A 25,287-nucleotide genomic window follows, 5' to 3' on the forward strand; every position below is an offset into this window, starting at 1 on the left:
GAATATACATCATTTTAGCCAAAGACTACAGGGAGTCATCGAATGCGAAAGATAGAGGAAGACACGATGCGTTTCAAGGATATGAAGAATTGAATGTTCACTATGTTGGTCCTCAAAGCGCAAGGCCACAGGAAGATTTTAGGCCTCAAATTGATGTAAGGAAACGGGATTCTGTTCTTGTGAGACCCTCATATCCAGAATATCCAATATAGCTAGGAGTTGCAGAGTCAGATGTTGATGTAGATAGCTCATCTCCTAGCTACAAGAAAGTCTTCATTCAATACTGAGAACCAAAACATAGAAAAAAAAATACCACAATCCAAGAACAATATGAGGATTTTTGGAAAAACAATTGGTGCTGCAATCTTGCTGACCCAAAGCGGTGGGAGTGTGTTGATGCAGCTGTGTGGTCATGGACTCCAAGGGGTGGAAGACTTGCAGAAGCAATTAAAATCCCATCCAATGTTGTGGAGAAAGCACAAGATAGCTTAAAAAGAGAATATGAATAGCATTTCATTTTCATGTATTGTTTTTCTTGCTATTCGTATCTATGTATGATTTCATAAATTATTAATTAATACTAACATGAAAATAAAATTTTGGATGGGACAAAAAAGGTGTTTCTCAACACCACTATTTTCTTGAGAATCTTTCTCTTTGTCTAATGTAACACAAGTCCTCAACAAAAAACTTATCTATAGCATTCCCAGAATAAATGAAATTTCCCCAAATCAAATGGGAAATAGGAATCCATAGGCATTGAAATTAGTCCCAAAGTTGTGGGATTTTCCCATTTCATCTAAAAGAGTGTTATATGGTGTTATACCTTGCATGAGTTGGATAAGATCGAGATCGAGATTTTCTTTGAAGGAAAAAGCACCAAGATGTTTAAAAAAAGAGGTGACATGTCTCATCGGTGTAGATTCACTAGTTGAGGCAACACGAATTACAATATCATGCTACAGTGGCTGGTCACCATTATAGCTGGTATGATTTTGTTACTCGAGTACATAATAAAAGTGATTTGGATCATTGTTTCTGACAAGTCTAGTTTCCAGATTCTTATCTTTGCAATTGAGGACAGTTATTTTCTAACGGAGAGGTATGTAATGGAAATTAATAATTGTTTATTTATTAGACCTGACATGAGGCAAAAGCTAATTCTAGATGAGGGTATCACATTTTATATACATTTATTATTCAAGTTCTCATCATCAGCTATGGCCATTTATGCCCATCTAGCCAATGTGTATTCATTTTTTAGCTTTTGAAGAATCTATAAATAGATATGTGCAAGAGGGAAATGCTCACTCTTGCAAGGGGGGAGATTGCACCCTCTATCTATGTCATTCTTCTATTCTCTCATCTCCTCTTCGATCGTGCTTGTGTGGCACTCCATTCTAGGAGGTGCACTAGCATGTGTCCCTCATCCCTCTCTTACACTCTCTATCTCTCAGATTGTGCATAGCTTCCATTATGTGCATGTGTGATCCATCAAGTATGCAGATTCTATGGTTTATGGCTTGCAGTGTGCTATTTTGGGTATTTTGTAGGGACACCTTGCCTCCATTTGTAGCATACATGGACCAAAACGGAGTGCAATACCTCAAAAATACAAATATTGACATTGTAGACAAATGGGGCTTCGGAGTTATCACTCTAATTCCAAACATGACCGTGAAGGAAGGACCACTAGTGTTAGAGCTAGAAGGATATCACTTGATAGACACAAGACCTCTAAAGCGCATACCTACCAACGACCCAAGCCTTGAAGTCTATTCTTAGGAGGACAACAATGTTACGGACTTGATCTGGAATGCACATGCCAAACTTCAGGATAGTTGACATCCTTGAAAATCATGTATATTTTTAAGATAATGGAGAAGGCCTTAGCAGACATTCTTGTCCACCTCTTTAGGAATTTTTATAATAATAATTTTTCTATAATGTTTCCAAAGGAGATTGAACATATAAAATACCAAGGATACTCAATCCAAGAAGTTATTATGGGAACAATACTTGAAATAGAACAAAAATTGGGGCTAAATGAGAGAGCCTATGATAGCATGGTCAATCAATGGCACCTAAACGATGGAAATGGGGATAGAGATGCGGAAGCCACCTTAACCAAACAAGACCAAGTGACACTAGGACAAGAAGAAGTCCACACAAGTTACACCTACCAAGCAATTAGTTTGAAGGCCTAATGGGAGAAACACCAGCTAGGAGAGCATGTGTGAAACATCACCATAGAGTCAGAATAGTTGATTTCCAAAAATGGGTCAAAAAATACAGTGGGTTAGGGGATTCATATGACCATTTAGCCATCTTCAGACAAGCTCTGATAACTGAACGTATGACAGACTTCCACACAATTTGAAGGGTTTCGGATGACTTTGGAAGAAAAAGCTTTGACTTGGTTCTAGATCATACCTCCTGGATCAATAACCATCTATCAACTTTGGCTATGATATTTTTTGCTGCTTGCTAAAAAATGGGGATCAAGTAGAGCAACCATCGCACAAATCTACATCTCAAACAAAAACAAGGAGAAATTGTAAGAGATTGTGTGAGTTGGATGAGGCAATACATTGATAGATGCCTGGAGTTGGACATTCCAACTGAGGAGAGGCTTGTCTCATTGTTCCTAGAAGGATTTTAACAAGGATTTTCATGCCATTTTTGTATAGTAAAAAACATACAACTTGGAAAACCTACAGCTTGGATGCAATTGACTTGGGTGACAAATCCAATTTCAATGAAAAAAGCTCTATTAAGGATGTAGAGAGAGAGAATGCCACACCTACCATGCAATCACAAGTAAGACCAATTGTTGCAGCTCTTATCAATACTATGGAGGACATGCTAAAGCACATGAATGACATGATGAACAACATGCAAAGGGTGCCTATGTGAGGGCCGAGACAGGGTCCACCACAGGGACAACATATGGGATGACACAAACCATTGAAATGGTCTGCCAAAAAATGGACAAGCCACAAAACAAATGAGTACTATTATAAGCCTAAATATGACAAAAACATCAAGTATGTACCAATAAGACAACAAGGACTTCCCATGTGGAGGTATCATCCAAACATGGCACCAGTCCAAAAACCACCTATAGCTATGGAGAGACCACAATCTGTATTAGGCCAACAGCCACTCCTACCAAAGAACAATGTTGTATGAGTCAAATACATTCTACCTTAAGGCAAGTAGATGAGAAAAGTATAGTACCAACCACACCATATAATGAAGCGAGATCTGCAACCGTGGGAATAGAGGAAAAAGTGGTACACTCAGTCAACTCCCATCATAGAAGAACAAGTTTATTAAGCACCTGCAGATGCAACACCCATTTACTTTATTCCAAACTAGGGGGCTAGACCACCCATGATGAAACCAATGCCTAAACAAGAAACGGGGAATTTCCATAACTATGGATTGTGTTGCGGATAAGAATGCTAGAACAATTGAGGCATATTGCTTGTAGTGTGGTTGCAAGGGCATATAGTTTCCAAATGATTGTCCAAGGAATCCAACTAACAAAGGAAAGGCAGTCATAAATGAAGTTCAAGTCGTGTCAGGTAGCTCATCAAAGGGGGAACCCACAATTCTGATCCGGGTAGTTACTAGGGCTCTAGCTAAGGGTAATAAACAAAAAAATGCAAGCAGGTGAGACACACCTAAGAAACCTTTAAAAGACTCCAAAAAGGAATGACCACATCTATGTAGAGGTCTGCAACTTACCATGGAAAAGCGGGGATTAAAGGAGGTAACCCAAGAAAACCTAAAAGAATTGCAAGAAGAAGAGTTGCGAACTAACATTGTCAAGTTTGTGCCCATGAATAAAGTTGGGGATTACTATGAGAGAAGTAAAGGAAACACGAACCTTCTGGTATACTACAATGATGTAACAACCATGGTTGTTTTGGATGGTGGGGCAGGCATTACCATAGAAATGGAAGCTGTCTAGGAATCCTGGGGAAAACGAGTAATTAGACAAACACGAATGAAACTGCAACTCATGGATGGGCATATTGAGAAACCAATGGGCTTACTGGAAAATGTGACAGTCAGCTCCTATGAAGTTGACTATGTTAGTGGGTCGCCGCACGATAGACGTATGCAACATAGCTTTTTGGTACTAACATAATGTTAATACTCAGGAAAGTGACTCGGATGGGGCACGCAGACTCTTTGAGATCGTCAATCTCAAGAAGTGAACCTAACAAGCAAACCAACACTCAATGATCAGGGAAATTTTCCTATGTCCTTTCTCACAGCTCTAGGTCATCACGCCCATTCGGCACTCGAACGGACTCCAAATGCAACGAAACTTTAGAAGGATGTCTAGGACACTTTGGGGCACTATCCTACCAAGTCTGGTTGACATCCAACAAGGTATCAAAATCAAGATCCATCATGAAAAAGGTCCTGAAAATTACAATAAAACTATCCAAAAAGGTCACCGTATGGTCTAGGAACACTCTCCTATGGTCAAAACGACTAAAAACAGTGATTTAAGCACTCAAATTTGCAATCAAGGCTCACAAATACGTAGTCGTGAACCACGGCAAAACTGACAATGCTTACACTTAAATGAAAGAGCAAAGAGAGAGGAACACAATGCAAGTTTTGGAATCAAAAAATGATTACCCAATCGTTAAAAAAGTTGATTACAAGTTGAAGCAACTTTGTAGCTTGAGCATACGTATAGCAGAGCTCTTTTTCTTCTCTAAAGATAAGCCTCCTTTCACATTAAATTTATTGACCTTTATACCCAGGGCTTTCTAAATGGCAAGTGGCTAGTTCACATAGGTGTTCACAAATCTCATTACAGCATTACAACTCAGGGAATTGATCCACTATTTTGGAATCGAGATTTACACAGAGTATTACTACACTAGCTCGGAAAACTAATAGAGTACAAATGTGGAGTCCGGCTACGTGTCCAACCAATTGGATGCCCATTTGATCAATCCTCAAACAGACTACCAATACACTTTTTCCATTGTAGATTTTGGAAAAAAAGAATTATGAAAGCATCATGGGAAGACCGTTCATGAGACAAATACAACTGATCCAGGATTAGGGAAGCGATTATCTTTATCTAAAAAAAGTTGGTCAATTACTCGAGTCACTTTGAAGGATCATTCTTATAAGATGTTTTGAGGACACCAATCTAGGAGTTGGATTTGAAAACCTCACTAGAAACTAAACTCCCATCATGGATACGTAAAGACACTCCAATTTGGATGTGTGGAGCTTCTGAGTGTGATAGTTTACATAGATAAGATTGCATATTAGACCGAAAGATAAATGATGTTGAATATGTACATGAACCCTTTCTTGAAGATCTATTTGAACCATTTGAGTGGACTCAAATTCTAGCTACTATGGATGTATGTGTTAAGAATCCACACCCACCCACTTTTGTGGTGAAGAGGGTTACGACATAGGTCCTATTTAGATAGTATCTATTGAAATGATCGATGAGTAGCAGGACTTCTTTGATCATTATTATGATGCCATGGATGCATTAGAGAAGGAGACACTCACGATAGAGGAAACAGACTCTAAAATAGAATATGTAAGGGCCAAACTACTGAAGCGGTCCGGGGCGGGCAACAAGAAGAGCGGCCTCTAAACACCCTTCGAGGCTCCCGTGCTGCTCAATTGGGGCTGGGGCAAGCACAATCAGAGACAACAACAACCCACAGCCAGAAACCAAACAAGAAAAGGGGCACCACCTAGTTGTAGATGCGAACTAGGACGCGCGTGATATCTCCTTGTACTCAAACGCACAAAGAGAGGGGAATGCAAGATAGCCACACACACCAGACACAAACATTCACCACGCCAAAGAGAGGTAAAGAGCACAAATCAACTTGAGCAACTCACTCTTAGCCTTAAAGACTAGATGCACACAAAGCTTGATGAGAAATAGAGAGACAACACAAAACTTTGACCTTGTTTCCAATACACAAATTGTCTTAGGGTCACGGGAGCCCTCTCACCGAGCACCCTCTTACAATTTAACTTTTAGGCAAACAATTCAACAAGCCCTCAAACCACGATTTTCCATCTTTGACTTCAAAGCTGAAATTTCTTCCAAGTGCTTGCCAGCAATCAACATGTCATCCACATACAAAGTAAGGATCAGCCAACTGCCATCCTTAGCCTTCTTTGTATATAGACAGTGATCGAACTCACTACGTTTGTAGCCTTGAGAAAGCATAAACTTGTGGAATTTATGGTACCATGCCCTCGGTGATTGTTTTAAGCCATAAAGACTCTTTAACAACTGGCATACCCAATCTTCCTTGCCTTTCTCAACAAACCCTTCTGGCTGCTGCATGTAAATTTCCACATCTAAATCACCATGCAAGAACGTTGTCTTGACATCCATTTGGTGCAACATCAAATCTAATATGGCAACCAATGCAAGAAAGCATCTCAATGTAGTCATCTTGACCACCGGAGAGAAGACTTCATCAAAGTCAATGCCTTGTTCTTGCTTAAAGCCCTTGGCAACAAGCCTTGCTTTGTACTTTGGCTGACTATCATGAGCGGTGATCTTATACCTGTAAACCCATTTACAAGGTAGAGCCTTTTTGCCCCGTGGTAATTTAACTAGCTTCCATGTCTGGTTTTTATGCAGAGCTGTCATCTCTGACTGCATGGCCAATTGCCAATTCCCGGAGTCCTTCATTTGCACTGCTTCCTTGTAACATGAAGGCTCATTGCAATCAGTCAACATGACATAGTTCATAGATGGAACAAACCTATCAGGAGGTCGCGTGACACGTCCAGATCTATGCACAATAGGTGGCTCACGCTCAGCCACAACCTGTGGTTCCAATCTATGCTGTCCTTGCTCCTCTTGAGCCCTGACATTTTGTCTTGCACGCGCAGGTCCATCTTCTTGGAAGACAGCTCTTCTAATCTCCTCAACCCTCTCTGGTTTAGAATGATATTTGGATTCATTAAAGTGAACATCATTGCTGCGGACAACCTTTCTGGATTCGGGATCCCAAAGTCTGTACCCCATCTCACCAGAATTACCATAGCCTAGAAAGATGCACTTTCTACTCTTTGGCTCAAGTTTGTTCCTAAATTCCTTTGGAACGTGAGTATATGCCTCACAACCAAAGACTCTGAGATGCTTGTATGAGGGCATTTTGCCTGACCATACCATCTCTGGCACTGAATCCTTCTGCAAAACCTTGCTAGGAGATCTATTTACAAGATGAACAACTGTTGATACAGCTTCAGCCCAAAACCCATTTGGCAGCTGTGCATTAGACAACATACTTCTGAGCTTCTCTTGTATGGTCCTATTCATCCTCTCAGCAACACCATTTTGAGGAGGATTGTAAGGAGTAGTAAGTTCACGTTTTATACCTTTTGACTCACAAAAGTCCTGAAAGGCCTTTGAAACATACTCTCCACCATTGTCAGTGCGTAAGCATTTAAGCTTCTTGCCACTCTGATTCTCCACAAGTGTCACAAACGTTTTGAAAACACTAAATGCTTCATCCTTGTGATTGAGAAAGTAAACCCATACTTTCCTCGAGTAATCATCTGTAAATGTCATAAAGTAAGAAGCTCCCCCTAGAGATAGGTTAGGCATAGGTCCACACAAATCACTATGAACAAGTGCCAACTGTGTATCTCTTCTACTGCTTCTATGCTTATGTGGCTGCTGTGTTTGCTTACCATACAGACAATGTTCATAGAATTCAAAATCATTAAATGAAAAGCCAGGAAAATAACCAGAACGAGACAAGATTTCCATTCCCTTCTTGGACATATGTCCTAACCGGCTATGCCACAAAGAAACGTTCGGCTGCTCGGTTACATTGATCACATTTTTAGAGACATTTGATACATAAATCATGTAAAGTCCTCCAGACTTTACTCCATGTGCTACTGTCATAGAACCCTTGGATATCTTCCACATGTTATGTCTAAAAGTGGTGACGTAGCCAGCATCATCAAGTAAACCTGTGTTGATCAAGCTCTTTGTAATTGCGGGAACATGTCTCACATTCTTCAGCGTGAAAGAAGAGACATTTTGAAACTTCAATTGAACATCTCCAACACCTAAGATCTCACATGTCTGCCCATTGCCTAGCCGAACATGATCTTTAGTGGTCACATAAGAAGTAAACCACTCCTTGTTTGGAGACACATGAAGTGATGCTCCTGAGTCTATAATCCAGTCACTCAGTGCATTTCCATCAGATGCTGTAAGAAGAGCTGAGTCCATTGTATTCTTCAAGAAGTAGATGTCTCCTGACACTAGACTGTCATCCTCTACAACAGTGTTTGTCACATTTATTTCTTGAATCTTCACTGAGGACTTGTTCTTCTCACCATGGTCTTCAGCTTTCTCTTTTCCTTTTTCTGCTTTCCATTCTCTGCAGTCTCTTTTCATGTGACCCTTCTTGCCACAATGGTAGCATTCTATGTCACTCTTGCCTTTAGCACTACGGGACTTGCTACGAGACTGATTCCTCTTTCCACCTTTGTACTTTTCTTTGGTCCTTCCCCTGACAACTAAGGTTGTTCCTTTGCCTTTTTCCATTGTCTTTCTATTGGTTTCTTCAGTAAGCAGACTTCCTTCTACACCTGCTATGTTCAAACCATCTAGAGGTGCAGAATTACTCAAAGCTGTTCGAAAAGTGTCCCAACTTTCCGGCAATGTGATCAACAGGAACATAGCTCTAACAGGTTCATCAAACTTGACACCTTGAGCTGAAAACTGACTATAGATTGTGTTGAATTCATTCAGATGATTGGACATAGGTGTCCCTTCTTTCATCTTCAAGTCAACAAGCTTCTTAAGCCAGTATACCTGTGAAGCTGCACTATGCTTCTCATAAAGATCACTCAGCTTTAACCATGCTTGATAAGCCGACATCTCGTCTGCTACATTGAAGTAAACGCTTTCTGCCAAAGTCAGCATAATGGTAGAAAGTGCCAATTCATCCATTTCGCTCCATTCATCTTCGTCCATATCTTCTGGTTTTATCCCCTTGAGCTTTATAGGTTTTATCTGCTTCTTTTGTACCAACACATGCCAAATCTGATTCTTCCACAATGGGAAATTGGTTCCATCCAGCTTCTTGATATTGTAAAGAGCAGTGTCCTATGATCCAGCCATAGCTACGCTTCACAGTAGTTTACTTTTCTGAGAAAAATTTGGCAGAGTTTCCCCTGTAAATTGACCTCTGAACCAATATCAACCTGTCAAATGAACCAAGAAAGCTTCAGATTTTGCAAAAATTTTGGCAGAGTCTCCTTTGTAAAATGGCTCTGGTGTACTAAAAACAAACCAAAAAACAGCTCAAAAAACACTGTCTCTCTGACACTGTAAGCTGTGGGTAAACCTGTCCTGCACCTATACTGTCTCTGACTGTCCTGTCACTATCCTGTAAGCATAGACTGCGACAATGCCTCAACGGCAGTAAAGCAAAGATGCAATCCCAACTGTCTAACTCACAGTCAATACATCCTAGCTGCCTATCTAAGGGTGCTCGAGGGATCGCTCCAAGACCTGTATCACCGAAAGGATCTCAACATTCGAGAATCCCCCAGCTCAATAAAACCTCACTCGACCCTCAACAAAGGCTGCAGTAAATCTGACAGTACATAGACTTCCCACAAAGTCATACATCCACAAATTTCCCACTGTATGTTGTAGCCGCTGCGGCGATTGTTTGCTGCGTGACTCACAGCCAGCAAACCCTCAACAGACATACATCATCTCTGACAATACATCCCATGTGGAAGTACCTGCAATGTCAGGATGAAATCTGGAATATCAAGCAGCAAACACAAGCTACCTGATGAACTAGTGGATCTCACCTACAGTCTATGTGTAGATACGCCCGTGTCGTATGTGACACGCCTCCAAGAACTGTGAGCCGTCCTTTGATGTGTAGACAGCCACAAATCAACACTCTGGGAGTGTCGATATCCTCAGCACCTGCAATCGTAGGCCGAAAACCCCAAATTTGCATAGTCGGATCTGCACCTGTCGAGACCACGTAGTCGGAAATGGCCTGCGCAGACCTTTGTCGAAGCCGAACGGTGGCTAAGATGACCTCAGAATGAAATTCTGACAACACCAAACCCTTTGGGTTTTCCCACGAGATTTGGGGCCGTGTCTTTGCCTGTCGAATTTCACTCCAATCTGAGTTGGTGACTCTAGCCTCCTGCAGTGCTGCCCCGAGCCTCGATCTGAGCTCTGATACGAGTTGAAGGAGTACGAGCGGAAGTGCGACGCGAGAGAGAGTGCGAGAAGAAGAGCACGACGATATGGTGAACTCGCTCTACTGTAATGTGTAGAGCATAGTGAGTTCTTATCAGGTTTTTACAAAAGAATATGTGTACATACCTAGCGGCCCGCCCACTTACCTGGGCGACCACATTGGGCTTTATACCCCAACAGGAGAGGGGACGGGGTAGCACGTTTTCTTGTGACACGTATAGATGTCAATTTTTCTAGAACTTTAAGAAAGAGCATAAGAGTGCATGTCTAGAGTAATAATAACTCAAAACTTTAGAAGCTGTCGCCGAGCAGTGAGGCTTCCCTCTCTCTCCCTCTCTCTCTCTCTCTCTCTCTCTCTCTCTCTCTCTCACACACACACACACACACACACACACAAAGTGTGCGCTTGAGTTGAAGACTCTATGTATAGATATTTGAGAGCAACTATTTACGACTGTTATGATGATATCAAACTCTCTCTCTCTCTCTCTCTCTCTCTCTCTCTCTCTCTCTCTCTCTCTCTCTCTCTCTCTCTCTCTCTCTCTCTCTCTCTCTCTCTCTCTCTCTCTCTCTCTCTCTCTCATATATATATATATATATATATATATATATATATATATATATATATATATATTATCTATTTATTTAGGCTCGTCCATAATTGAGAGAATTTATAGATTTTCTAAGGGTGGCACATAGTTTAACTCCTAACAATAAAAGGGGATAAAATACCTTAGAACAGATAAAGTACATGTCAACTTGACAATCTCTCTTCTCAATCGGGATTCCAATGTCAAGGTTGGTTTTTTCCATGCATTTTACCCATTTTAAGGCATTTTTTTCGTTTTCTGTCGAAGAAAATGTTAGCCACTCTCTCAAAAATACACTATAATTCCAAGAAAATAATAATTTCTTAGAAATTGGCAAGGGTGGCCCTGGTGAGTAGGAGTCCCCATGAGCTTGGTGATTCTCTCTCTCTCTCTCTCTCTCTCTCTCTCTCTCTCTCTCTCTCTCTCTCTCTCTCTCATGGCCAATGACATGTATAATACCCCATCATTTGCATGCATGTCCCCAAAGCAATACATAATGAAGTCAACTCATAGGCACACAAACCTTTCCTTTTTTTTCTAGGGATAGATGTTTGAGATTAGTTTGTGTGTGTGTGTGTGTGTTGCCACTCGCAGCAGAACCATAAGAAGTGGCTGCATTACTGTTACCACCCTTTCTTTGAGAAGCAATAAAAGCCTATTCAATTGCACGCTGCCTAGTCCTGTGTTTTCTGGAAAGTGACTCTTACAACATCAATGTGCATAATGCATCAATCTTGACAACTTCTGGATTTCCTTGGGTCATAAGTCTGCAAGTACTAGCAAAAGTCTGGTAAGAATCTGGTAAGGCATCAAGAACAGTCTGCACAAGGGAACTGTCTGAAATGACTTCTCTTGCAGAAATAAGTTGCTTATTGATATCCTTGACACTAGCAAGGAAAGTTTCCATATCATCTTCCTCATGCATAATCTTCGACTCCAACTCTTTACGCAGCAAAGCAATTTTAGCCGCATTGCGACTTGCATAAAAACCAGCCAAAATTTCCCAAGCCCGTTTTGCAGATTTTGTTGAACGGATGTGAGGAACAATGGTGCGCTTCACAGACAACGCAATTAATGCATGAACCTGTGCATCCTTAACATCCCAACGAGCTTGTTCTGCCGTAGGCAAAACAACTCTAACAACAGCAATCCTTGCAACAAGACCTGCATCATCCTCAACATCGCCTACATCTTCAGAACCAGGACGTACATCAATGCCCTGCACAATGTTCCAGATGCCCTTTGACACAAGAACATGTTGCATCATATAAGCCCACATAGGGTAGTTGTCCCCATCCAACCTGTTCTCAACAGCAAACATCTTGAACACATATGTGTTGTTGTTGTCAGCCATGGTAAATGCTGCACCTGATGTGAAAATTGCCCGTAAATAGGAGAAACGGAGCGGGAACAACACGTGCTACATAGCACAAACCGTAGAAGACTATAAGGCACCCGTTATGTAGAAAACGGCACTAACAAAAATTCTGCACAAAATGACAAAATAGCCTGTGCAGTATTGCCTGTAGTGGAAACGGAGGCTGAAATAAGCCCAAATAAAAAATTTGAGCAGACCAAGCTCTACGAGCTTGCCCAAAGTATTTGTCGATCTGCGAACGCTTGCCAAAGCTCACTGAAATCGGAGAAAGTGAGCAGGCGTGTGTTGGAGCAGCTGGCGACTAAGCCCGGGAGGACGCAACCTGCTCTAACACCAATTGTTGGAATTAGGGTTGCAGAGAAACACACACAACTTGGAGAAGACAAAGGAAGCTCAAGGCACACAATTGAGAGTGTATAACTTGGTGTGCAAATGGAAAGATAGATAGCCCTAGAGTGATGGGCGTATATACAATGCACGGGGGAAAAAACCTCCTAAAGAGGGAAAAAATGCCCCGGCGGTCCTAGTGTGTTCACACACATCACTACCACATGTATATGGTAACACCATGATTATTGATGATTATGTGTTTGGATTTGTTGCAGGTCTCTCTCTTGAAGGGAACCAGCAGTGCTCTAGACTTGAGAGAGTCACGCACCAACAGTTCGACATGTCTTGAATTGGTTGCATGAGTTTTGAGGGCAAGTTGTATACGTGGTTCGACTCTTGTCCACGTCTCCAACTTGGCCTTCTTTTGGAAACCTCTTCACTATTTGAAAGGCCAAGATTGGACCAAAAATTTGTCCTTTAATATGGGCCCGTACTTTTATTGGGGCTTTTACCCTAGAGGCTGTCAACCTGAACAAAAGGAGGGGGAGAAGAGGGCGACTTGAATGTGTGTGAGGACTCGTCAAGGGGCTTGTGTCAAGACATGTTGGGATCCATGAGGGAGGTTGCCAAGCAAGTAGAGAGGGTGACCTCATAGCGCTATCGGAGGGCATCTCCAAGCAAGAGTTGTCGCCATGCTCAACTAGGTCATCGTGCAAGAGAGAAGTTTGAGAGTGTGGCCACAAGGTCGTGGGTTGCAAGAGGAAACTTACTGAGGGACAACCGACTTAAGAAAGTTGATAAAGCAACATCAAGGAGCTGTCGGTAAGAGTAGGATCAGATCATTAACACTAGAATGGTAACTGGACACTTTTATGTCCTTGGACACTTTTGTGTCCTGTTAAGTGACCATTTTGCTTGAATTATTTGAAGAGTATAAAAATGAATTTCTAGGTGCTATATATCCACAAAGCTGCCTTATGAGCTGAAAAAAACTTAGTATTTTTTTTGGAGTATCGATCTCACCATTAACCTTACTCTTGCACAACATTTTTGAACCTAAACTGTGTGAAAAAACGGGTCCTGTTTTTTGCTTTTTTTCAATTTTTGACAACTATACCACTCTAAACTTCATGTCTGTGAGGTTTAGATGGCTAGAGGTTAGACCTTCATAGTTCTTAACATGTTTTGATGCTTGTAGGGAGAGCTAAGTGTTGAAACTGAAAGTTATGACCAATTTACAAGAATTACATAATCCTGTTGTTTGGCCAAAATTAGCACTTTTATGATTTTTTTGGTGGCTTTCTTGATATCCAAATTTTTTTTGGTGGCTTTCTTGATATCCAAATTCAATTTTGATTGTGTAAGTGTAATGTATAACATAAAGCAAATCTTCCTTGAGTTTTGGGGGACCTAATATGCTATATAGCATAGTATATGATGATGGTTGAGTTTTTTTATTACTGAAGAATGCAATACATTTTAGAGTAGCAAGTATGACTTTCTCAATATTGATATTTTCTTAGGCCAATTGTGTGTATTTTGTAGGTAGTAACCATATCTAATCATAGACTACAAACTTGGCTAGATGTTGAGTAGTTTCTATGGGTTTCTAGAGGTCATAATGCTAAACCCAGTTTTTTCATGTTTACTGTATTTAACACTTTATCATTGCCCCCAAGGTTCCAATTGTAAGAGATCCATTATCCTTTTGACATGCTCCATGGATCCTTTTGAATCCAAAGGCCCAAAGGGAACTAAGAAAACATGTATATAGTATCTGTATTGAGCGTGACTATAGAAACTTTGATGATAGGTCCGCAGAATGTCAAAAAAGAAACTTTTTTGTACCTATTTTTTTGCCCAAAAAAAAATTAGTGAGGTCAAAGCAACCATATGTTTTGGTCACCAACCCATTGAAGTTAACGGGGCATTTTATCTCATGTCCTACAAAAATCCCTACTCTTATTTATATGCAATCAACCATAAGAAATTGTTGTTTTGGGCAAATGCACTGGTCCATCAACTTTGGAGGCTTGTAGTGACCAAGGGATGAGAAAAATTACAAGTTTCTCATTTTTTCCATATGTAGTAGTTATTGAACTATAAGCTCATGAAAGGATTTTTCAAAATGAGTGGATCTACTATGGTTTTGGAATTTTTTTCCCTAAACCCTGAAAGGACACTTTTATGTCCTGTTAGGTTACCATTCTAGTGTTAAAGCCACTGGAACAGATTGTGAGGCCAACAATTTGCGGGTGCAGTTCCAAGCACTAGAAGGGAGCCATAGTAAACGGTGGACTCTCTCTTTTGGTCTCTCAGCCGAGTTTTACCTGACATCGAGTAAACTTTCTCGAGCAAAAAAAAAATTGAACGAATCCTCAAAACCTCTAACCGATTTTTCTTGTCCTTGAGCACGAGCCCACAAACATAAACTTGTACAATGTTTTCAAAGTGAGGTTCTCTCTCTCTCTCTCTCTCTCTCTCTCTCTCTCTCTCTCTCTCTCTCTCTCTCTCTCTCTCTCTCTCTCTCTCTCTCTCTCTCTCTCTCTCTCTCTCTCTCTCTCTCTCTCTCTCTCTCTCTCTCTCTCTCTACTGCGTGATGTGGTGGGCGGCGATCATAGTCCTCCGGGTCTCCAAATAGACCTCTCGCGAGCACACAGAGCAAGAGTTGTTCGGGCAGTCTCTGTCATGCATTGCAATTCGGATGGAGCTGAGGTTCAAGGGTGGAGCTGGGCAGACGTAGGCTACGTTGGTGGCAAAGCAAGCACCCGTCCAAGGGTGCAGCTGGGCCATTGGCGCGGAATCTATGTGGTTAATTAGTTAATGGGTGTTGAAGGGACCCAGTATGTCTCTAGTATGTCTCTATTGAGTCCATTTGAGCACAATCTTTGAAGGTGGTCTATTTAGGTAGAATCTCATGAGATGCCTCATTTGGCTTTGAGGTAAAAAAGGGGGGAAATGACAAGTGGAGGGGGGGGGGGGGGGGGGGAGAGAGAGAGAGAGAGAGACCTTTTATTTCACATTTGTCACGTCGACAAGACGGCATAGAGGGATATTTTTTTAATGTATGCTTGACGAGTAGACTAGCAAATGCAAATCGAGGAAAAAGGGAAGGATGTCTTGTGGATTAGAGACAGAAGGTGGACGGGAGAAAGATATTTTTTGCCTCGCCTTTGAAGGCATGCGCATTCTCTGCATGATGTCAGTGTGTTAAAGAGAATCCATTGCGATGGTGTCGTGAAGGGTAGTGTTACCCAATGCCTTACGAGGAATTGCTGAAACAAGGAGCAACTCGGCGGTGCAAAAGACTGATTAAGCTGTTTTCTATGAGAGAAAATGTTAGCCTTGTCGTGCCAGGTATGGTGCCAAAGAGAGAGAAACCAAAACGGAGTTGTTGTTTGCGTGGCCATGTCGGAACCAGAGAGAGGACTGGTTTGTCTTCCACGCGTAGTCTCTCTTAGCGAGATAGACGTGGCATGTTTGAGGGTTAAGCATATGATCGTGGGGCTCTTTAGACGAAAGAGAGGCTCCATGTCTAAGTATGCATGCAAAGAGAGAGGGAACTGTCCAAGCTCTTCAGGAATGTTTCTTGTGAGGTTGTTATAAGAGAGGTCTAGCTCATCTAGATTGTAAAGTTTTCCAAGACTCTTTGGAATTTTTCCTTGAATGTGGTTATGTGAAAGGTTGAGGCGAGTGAGGCCAACAAGCTCACTAAAATCTTTCTAAGTAGATGTAGCTCATAGATATGTCAAAGAAGATTCTAGTTTTGAGTATGTAAGAGAGAATTTGATAGGTGCCCTTGATGGTTTGGGGTACTTCCATATAGAGTGTGGTTTGTTTTGAGATGTAGCTTTGATCTTGCTTGAAGTAGTTAAGATGGATGACTGTGGTTGGCATGTTGCCATGAAAATGGTTGTTGGAGAGAACAAGCACCTGCAGCATGGAAAGATTCCACACCCACCTGGGAATCTCCCCGCTTAGCTGATTGTTGCTCATCACCAGCACCTGCCGTTTCATCAATCCAATATTGTGAGCAGAGGGCAAAGTCCCCGACAGCTTATTCCTTTCACATCAAAGAGTACAAGATTCTTACAACTTGTGAAGCCATTAGGCAAGCCTCCCATGAAATTTTTTTATTGTGTTGTGAATGTTTCGAGTTGCTGCAACTTTGATGGATCAAAGTTGTCTATTCTCCCACTGAGGTTGTTGTTGGAGAGACGTAAAGGGTGCAATTCTCAAGAGATGTGGTGGGAACATGCACAAGTAGTTTTGGAAAAATTCTCACAATAATTCCCACATTGTGACTTACCTTGGGGGCCAATGGTCCCCTGCCCCCAATCGTACCTAGCTAGGTATGCAATGACTCTCGAGCAGCACCTCATGATGTTATTCATTGTATAAAAGACACCGAAAAAGACTCCGTTTTCCTACATGAGAAAATTTCTAAATCTTCTTGTGATGCCCAATGACCCGGTTTTTGGAGAGTTCAAGAACTTTAAGCTGGGCCAATGCGCCAAGCTCTTTGGGAATTAAGATGGCTGCCTGAGAGCAATAAGTTTTGGCTCAAGCTAGTGAGTTGGCCCAGAGTGGCAGGAATCGTACCCTCCAGTTGATTGTTGGCGAGGACGAGGTCCTATAAAGCAGTACAGTTGCCAAGGCTGGGTGGAATGCTTCCTTGGATGTGGTTTTGATTTAGATAAAATACCCACAAGGGGCTTTGGACAGCTTACCATATAGTAAAAAATATATGATTTTTAGATGATTCACTAGTTTCAATACACACATCTAGTAAGAGTGAAAACTAGTAAAAAAGAGACAACTCCTAGATGCTACATACAGTAATTTTGTTACTATATGGAGACTTGAATAGCCATATGGCAATTCAAGTCTCAATATGGTAAAAAAATTAATAGTTCAATGTAGGAGTTGACTCAATTACTAGTTTGACCTTACACATTGGGGTTTTCAAACTAGTAAGTCAACTAGCAATTTTTGTTTACGACCTACCAAGTCATCTAGTAATATATAAGGACGGTTGCTTGCAAACTAGTAGTTCATCAAGCAACTTTTCTATAAACAACCTAGTAGTTCACCTAATAATTCATTAAGGAATATGTAGACACAAACTAGTAATTCATCTAGAAATTTTCCCATGAGCAAACAATTTAGGAGAGATTAGTTCAACATTAGGAGACTAAAGTAGACTTAATTCATAAAGATAGCTATGGGTACAACAAATGAAAGCTTACATAACGTGTGTTACATGGTACAGTTCTTAAATCATGTGGTTGGATTATAAAACTACTTGTCATTTGTTACAATGATATCCTTCATGGATAAGGAGCCAACTTTATCAAAATAAAAAATTATCAGGCCTTCTAACAAAAGCCATGTAACTAAATCTTCACACATAGTGGAAGTATTAGTATCCTCATTTGCTCTCTTCTTGAGGAAACTATTCGATTTCTGCATAGCAAAATACGTTGGCTTGATCAAGTGGTATATGTCTTGTACTTTCTTGAGATTTAGCCACTTTATTAATATAGTTTCTTTGTCATCGTGGGAAAAATTTCGTGCCTACATAATTGTCATAACAAAATAACATGGTTTAAAAAGTGACACGTATTATTTCTGTGAACATAAGTAAGGCAATGTTTTTAGCTTTTATTGCAAACCTGAGATTCCAACACACATTGATTTTGATTCATTGAACATCTCCCATCAGATTTGTGCTCCTAAAACAATTAAAGTCCACTCTTTTATTTTGTAGCCACATGCAAAAAAATTTAAAGAATCTTATTATTGTGAAGAAAAATACCTTTTTCTTTTTAAGCTTCAAAAACTTTGAAGCTTGATCTTTCTCCTTTAGTAGCTCTTCAATGTTAGAAGTAGCCTATAGAAGTGGGAAAACATGGCTTTTTTATAACATTAAAATTAAGTAGGGTAAGTATTTCATTAAATAGATATTCCATGTGAAGCATCTTTGAATAGTACCTTGCGCTTTTGTATGCTTTTTCTTTTCTGCTCTTGGTTTGCACCACTTATAATTTGTGTCCTTCCATTGATTTTTTCCTTCACAAATTATTCAAGAAAAGAGTGCAATATTGACTGACACAACAAAAAGTTTTAGAGTGAAAAAAATACATGAATTAGAATTGTATCAGTTTTGTGATATAGTCTTCACACTCATCTAATTCATTGTTTACTTCCATATCCTTTTCTTGATAGCATTGGACAAACTCTTCATCTTGCATGTAGTTTTTATATGCCTGCGCATTAAGCGATTGAATTTGGATATCTCACACACACATACACACACGCACACAAAACTAGCTAAATTTACCTCAATTATTTCAATTGATATCTTTGTGTGTGGGTGCGTGCACACTTGCGCGCGTGCGTGTGTGTGTGTGTGTGTGTGTGTGTGTGTGTGTGTGTGTGTGTGAGAGAGAGAGAGAGAGAGAGAGAGAGAGAGAGGAGTAAACCACACATACCTCATAAGCATCATTTTGTAAATCATGATTTTCCCATGGCATCTTAGGAATGTATGCTTTCGTCTCTCTCTAAACACATAATAACAAATTTTATCATCATAGGTCATACATTATTGTTATTTTAAGATAGAAGTGCTCACATGAGTAGCTTGTGGTTGCTCTTCTTCTTCTTCAATAGATATACAAGTGGTTTCTTGTACACAAGCATCCTTTAGCTATTCAATAACAACAAAAGCATTACTTTCTTCATCATTATTTTTCATATAAATGTCCAATACCTTAGAGGATTACTCACAAGTTTTTTGAGTGAACCATATTCTCCTAGCTCACTTTCTCCTTGTAGTTCACTTTCTCCTCCATCATTCTCATGAAATTCTTGGTTATCATCATCGTCATCATCATATTTTTCTTTTTCTATCTAATTTCATGAAAACATTTCGATTATACTTTGACATAATAGAAGTTCATTACTTAGAGAAAATCCTACAAAATGACACATACCATTGGGGTGCTAAAAGATAATTTGTTGTTTGGTTTCTTTTTTCTCCATTTTTGTTTTGCTGCAAGAGACTTGATGCCCATGTATAAACGTCCTCTTCTTTCCAATGATAATTTTGTCCAGCTACTCTTACAGGCTTAAGCTCACCTTTATTTTTTCTTATTACATCCAACACGGTATTCTTTCTCTCCATGTTATTTCTAAGGTCTCCAAATGGCTTGTGTTTGGCAAACCATCCTCTAACAAATCCATAGTTTGAATAAAGAACTCTATGTTGGTTATTACCCTCTTCTAAGAGGAAATCCCTACCCTCTTCTGTTGGTTATTACCCTCTTCTAAGAGGAAATCCCTACCATAGAGTTTATTGGGTTCTCTAAGCTTAAGAGGTGGAGGTCTAAACACCTGTTCATATATGGTTGGGTCATATTTCTCATTGCTAGTAGTGTCAACACCTATAGAGATGCTAGATGGAGAAGAAACAACTCTCTTATTTCCAAGATGACTGGCCCTCCAAGAATCTAAAAATTTGAGGGCCTCTTCAATAGAAAAAGACAATAGCTGCTCCACAAAGGACTGTGGATAACTCATATCTGAAAAGACAAAGCATTGAACACACACATGAGCAGCAAGATATTTAGGTAACAAATTTTATCCCAAAAATTATACACACACTTGTCATTACTTTATGAGTAATGTTTTAGAAAGACATGTAAAGAAAATTGTGACAATGAATACAACAATTTTCATGTATAAGATAATATGAATTTTAAACTATTTCCACAAGTATACTAGCCATGCTTGCATACTCTATGAGTGTAGCTATACAAAAGATATATAAATAATACCATAACAATATTAAGTACAATAATTTCCATCCATAAAGTAGGTCTCCCAAAAGTTCTAGCATACTCTATGATGAGGATCTAAGAAAGATATGCAAAGAACATCATAACAATGAATCTAGCAATTGTCATCCATAAAGCAATAGTCATTCTAAACTACTTCCATAGGTATACCACTTGCATAACAATGAATAAAAAAATTGCCATCCATGAAGTAATAGTCGTTCTAAACTACTTCCACAAGTATACTAGCATTCTAAACTACTTCCACAAATGTACTAGCCATGCTTGCATACCATATGAGTGAAGTTATACAAAAGATATGTAAACAACACCATAACAATGAATACAAATATTGTCATCCATGAAGCAATAGTCTTTCTAAAATATTTCCACAAGATTACTAGCAGTGATTGAATAAAAGGGGCTACCACAATTTTATGTCTATGGAGAATGCCAAACAATAGGTATCCATCTAGCCGCATGTCCAGGCTTTATAACATTTTTTTGTTTTGTGACTATTCAATCTTTAATTTGAATGGAACATGTATCCCAAATTCTCCATTGATGCTCCTCTCTGCAAACTTTATAAGTTTTTTGTTGATATGCATCATGCTCCAATAAAGCAAGCTTTGCCCTTTTCCTTTCGTAATCAGTCTCTCTAACAACAGCATGTTGAATCTGTATTGCATTCTTGCTATTCAAGCACACTTGAACTATATCATGGACCTCCACCCATAATGGAACATTTCCACAACCTCCTTCCATTAACAAGCTATCACACTGCCTCAAATCCTTCACCTCATAAGCAATGAGCCTCTGCCTCCTTGGTATTGGCAATGGAAAAAATTTGTGAAGTATAGAGTAGATGGGCCGAACACAATCCCATGTGAAAAGCAAAGGGGCCTTCTCAAGCACACTCATTTGAGTAACTGGATCCACTAACAATTGTTATGAGTCCCATTTTTCCACAATGCATTGCTTGTAATACTGTCCACCAAAGAAAAGCATACACTTTTCGTCAAACTGTGTTGAGAACAAGGATGTTATACAAGCCTTCCATTGACCTCTGTGTTCCACCGTTTCATCATCGGTATCCACCTTCACTATGACATTGGTGCCCAAATTAAATATATCCCCTTTAAAGAGGACCTTTTGGTATATCTTTACTTCTAAACATTGGAAGTACTGCTGTGGAATGTTCCAGAACTTCTTTAGATAAGTTTTCTCTTCACTAGTAGGATCTCTATAAGTGCATCTCTTCTTTGATATTGCAATCCCCTTGAGAAGAAGATTTCTAGTGCATGGTGAATTGCTTCCATATTTTAATAGATCACTCCACATAGATTTAGCCTTTTCAACTGAAGACACGACCAATAGCCCATCCATATGTGACGGAGAGCAATCATGTGATGGAGCATCTGCTAATAGCGACCTGCTTTGAGAAAGAATCAATGCACAATGTAGGTCCTTCAATAACCTTTCAGAAGGTAAGAGATTGTCACTATCACCACGGATAGCCTGAAAAGCTCTTGTGAAGAACCTCTCAAATAGAACTTTGCAAATGAAGCTTCATCCTCCATGTTATTTGGTTTGATGGAGTTGTATGCCTTTACAAGACGTTCGAATATGTAACACCAAAAGCGGTCATGCAACCCATGGTGCAAGACATCATCAAGCATCTCAGCATTACCTATAAACAAGTTATCAAGAGATTACTCTCCTAAACAAATATATCAAACTTGTTGTTAACACTAGGTCGGTAACCTAACAGGACATAAAAGTGTCCTTTCAGGGTTTTGAAAAAAACCTCCAAAACCATAGTAGATCCACTCATTTTGTAAAATCCTTTCATGAGGTTATAGTTCAAGGCCTACTACACATGGGAAAAATAAGAAACTTGTAAATTTTCTCATCTTTTGGTCACACCAAGCCTCCAAAGTTGATGGACCAGTGCATTTTCATCAAAACAATCATTTCTTACGATTTGTTGCATAAAAATAAGATTAGGGATTTTTGTAGGACTTGATATAAATTCCCTAGTTAACTTCAATGGGTTGGTGATCAGAACATATGATTGCTTCTCCCTCACTATTTTTTGTTTTGCCAAAATAAATAGGTACAAAAAAGTTGGATTTTTACCATTCTGCAAACCTATCATCAAAGTTTCTATAGCCACGCTCAATACAAATAATATATGCATGTTTTCTTAGTTCCCTATTGTCCTTTATGTTTATAAGGAGCCATGGAGCATGCCAAAAGAGTAATACATCTCTTACCAAGGGGAATCTTGGGGACAAAGATGAAGTGCTAAATATAGCAAACATGAAAAAATTGGGTTCAACATTATGAGTTGTAGAATCCCATAGAAACTATTCAATATCTAGCCAAATTTGATCCTTATGACTAGATATGGTTACTACCTACAAAATGCATGTAGTTGTCACAAGAAACTAACAATATTGAAAAAGCTATACTTGATATACTAGAATGTTTCGTTTTCTTCTATAATTGAAAAAATCAACCATCGTTGTGTACTATGCAAAATAGGGTATTAGGTGCCCCAAAACTTAAGGAATATTAGCTTTATGTTACAATATGCGACATAGAAAATCAAAAATGCATTTGGATATCATGAAATCCACCAAAAAAATAATAGAAGTGCTTAAATTGGCTAAAAAACAGGATTTGACCATTTTTGTAATTTGGTCATAACTTACAACTTTAATATTTATTTCTCCCTAGAAGCATCAGGACATGTTGAGGAATACTAAAGATAGTTCTCTAGCATTATAGACCTCACAAACATGAATTCTAGAGTGATATAGTTGCAAAAAGTTGAAAAAAGGCAAAAATAGGACCCGTTTTTTCACACAATTTAGGTTTTGAAATGTTGTGCAAGGACAAGGTTAAAGATGGAATTGATATTCCAAAAAAATGTCGAGTTTTTTTCAGCTCATGAGACAACTTTCTAGATAGATAGCACCTCAAAATCCATTTTGAAACTCTTGACATAATTCAAGGAAAATGGTCACTTAATAGGACATAAAAGTGTCCCAGGACATAAAAGTGTCCCATTACCATCCTAGTGTTAACTAATCAAGATATACATACCAGCTACATATTCTAGAGGTGATGAATTCGCACCAAAGATTTCTTCATTTCAAACTCTCCATGATTGTAGCAATGTCTTCACAACTTCTATGTCTTTCACATACCATCCCTGATCTCTACTATGGTTGTAGAAGCTGTGTGCAATGTCAATCATCAAAAATCCCAAAACATGCATTTCAGGAGGAATTCCACTAATAACTCTCAAAACATATGGTAGGCACCATTGGATGAACTTTTGGTTCTCCTCTGCCTTGAAGCTTGCAAAGTAGATGCTTGGGGAGTTAGGCCAACGTCCATATCGAATGGAAGAAGGTGCTGCCTTTTTAACAACACACACAGCAGCATCGATTTCTTTCTTCAGAGGAGCCTCAACACTTTCAAATAAATGTGAGATATATTTCTTGAATACATTCAATGATAAGATATGCATTGGGTCGTAGACTAAATCTAGAGAGAGATCAAATCCATATAGATCATATAATCTCCAGAGTATGGACTCTCCTCAGAGACCAGCTTCTTTCCATGATGCTTCCTTTTCTTTTGTATGTGCAACACCGTTTAGCTTCATCAAGAGCTTTTGTCATCTCCTCAAGGGTCCTCTTTGAAGGTGGATATCTAGCTTTTCAGGGATTTTCATTATAGATGTATCGCCCCTCTTTTGATCCTATACCAGGTCGTACTAGTGTTGCTTGACGTTTATCACGCCTACAAAACTCTTGTCCTCCATTCTTGAAGAGGCCTATTTTTCACTTTGTCGGATGACCTCTTCCATGCGGCATAGGATTTCCTATGGCCTCTTCTTTTTGATGGTTCAAAGGTTGCACCATCACTTTCTTCAGAAGGTGAAGAATTTGAAGAAGGTGGAGAAGAGGGTGACCTCTTTCTCGCCTTTTTCTTGTCTTGATCTTCGGCGTCTTCACGATCACTTTCATAAGAGGAAGAGGACGAAGAAGATGGAGAAGAGGGTGTCCTCTTTCTCGCCTTTTTCTTCTCTTGCTTTTTATCATCCCTCTTTGAATTATGATGTGGACAAGAGTGCAATGGTCTTCTCCGCTTTGGTGGTGATGGAGAGCGTTTAGGCCGTCGTCTTCATGGAGCCATCTCCGTCGAGGTGGCGGGAGACTCACTTCTTTCTCGTTCCTTCGGTGGAGGCTCTTGAGTTCTCGTTTGGGAAGAAGATGCATCATCAAGAAGTAAATTCTTGAGCCCTTCATATGGATTCTCTTCTTCTTCTCGAATCGGAGAGAGACCTCTTTTGAGAGTCTCACAAGGAGGCTTCCTAGGTGTTCTCTCGTCATGGTGATGAGTGTTGGACGGATACGCCGCGAAGGACGTCAGCACAGCGAGAACTCACCTAACAAGTAATGTCAGCTAAGGACGAAGCTCGACCCGCAGGCGCGTGGAAGCAAGCATAAGGTGTCAACCTACACTCGACCGACTCCTAACTAATTCCTACAGAGGTCTCTACCAATTGTCTAAGTCACAGCCTTCAAGAGTGCAAAAGAGGAAACTTTCTACAACGCTTGCTAGAGCCGAAACCCATCAAACAATTTTGAAACACCATAGAACTTGAAGGAGACCTTACTAATACCTATAGGCCGCTTTCCCTAAGGTCTATGAACCAAAATCACGACCCAAAACACCCGGTGCAGAAACACGTAGGATGTCTGGCTGAAATTTGCAGGTCTTCGTTTCCGAATCTAAAGTGCCTAATGTGTAGTTCTACTCAATGTGAACACGTGGATATGCTGCGAT

At 39.9% G+C, this 25,287-nt stretch overlaps 1 pseudogene; it reads right to left on the reverse strand.

Annotated features, from left to right (window-relative positions):
* Positions 1 to 18,732: 18,732 nt before the first annotated feature.
* On the reverse strand, positions 18,733 to 20,164 carry LOC147426333 (uncharacterized; annotated as a pseudogene).
* Between the last annotated feature and the right edge of the window lie 5,123 nt (positions 20,165 to 25,287).

The sequence above is a fragment of the Adiantum capillus-veneris genome, chromosome 24 (genome assembly GCF_014529385.1).
Source record: "Adiantum capillus-veneris isolate H3 chromosome 24, ASM1452938v2, whole genome shotgun sequence".
NCBI lineage: Eukaryota > Viridiplantae > Streptophyta > Polypodiopsida > Polypodiales > Pteridaceae > Adiantum > Adiantum capillus-veneris.